General features: G+C 42.7%; 1 pseudogene; it reads left to right on the top strand.

Moving 5' to 3' along the window:
* The first annotated feature begins 238 nt into the window (after nucleotides 1-238).
* Nucleotides 239-357, top strand: LOC133369503 (5S ribosomal RNA; annotated as a pseudogene).
* The last annotated feature ends 429 nt before the right edge of the window (nucleotides 358-786 follow it).

The following is a 786-nucleotide window of genomic DNA, read 5'->3' as shown; positions in this document are numbered from 1 at the left end:
CTCGTGACCACTAACCTGAGCATGTCTCGCCAGCTGTGTATGGCAGGGCATCACTCGACGATTTTTTGCACTGTAGATATATTAAAGAAGGGGCAGAGAACTCTTTGCAGCCCAAGGGCCACATTTCCTTCTGGACAAATTTCTGGAGGCCACATGCTAGTAGTGGGTGAGCCACTGGCAAAAGTGGACACAGCAATACATATGAATTTCACTTCTTTACAGTAGGCTAATTTACTATAAGTATGGCCATACTACCCTGAACAAGTCCGATCTCGTCTGAACTAGGAAGCTAAGCAGGGTCAGGCCTGGTTAGTACTTGGATGGGAGACCACTTCAGAATACTGGGTGCCGTAGTCTTAGAGGAAGGCAATGGTAAGCCACCTCTGAATACCTCTTACCATGAAAACCCTTTGAATATATATATATATATATATATATATAAAGATTCATAGGGCCGTCATAAGTCGTAATCTACTTGAAGGCATATAACAACAACAAAGTTTACTATACACACTCGCACATTCCTCTTTATCCTCCATCCAGACAGCCAAGAGGCATTATCAGAGTTCAGGGAGGTATTCCAGACAAGCAAAATAACTCAAGGAAGGTGCAAAACAATGTAGTAAGGGGATAGCCTGCAGAGAATCTTGAAGGCCAGCTAGAGAAACGGGCATGAGGTTTTTCATACCTGTATTAAAAATATAATATTCTATCTGTCTGTTACATTTATATTCCACTTTTCCTCCATGGAGCTCAAAGTGGTGTACATGGCTCTCCCCTCCACAG

This window comes from Rhineura floridana, chromosome 13, assembly GCF_030035675.1.
Source record: "Rhineura floridana isolate rRhiFlo1 chromosome 13, rRhiFlo1.hap2, whole genome shotgun sequence".
Classification (NCBI taxonomy): domain Eukaryota; kingdom Metazoa; phylum Chordata; class Lepidosauria; order Squamata; family Rhineuridae; genus Rhineura; species Rhineura floridana.
Note: the sequence above shows the minus strand (reverse complement) of the source record. Positions and strands in the feature narration are given on the sequence as shown.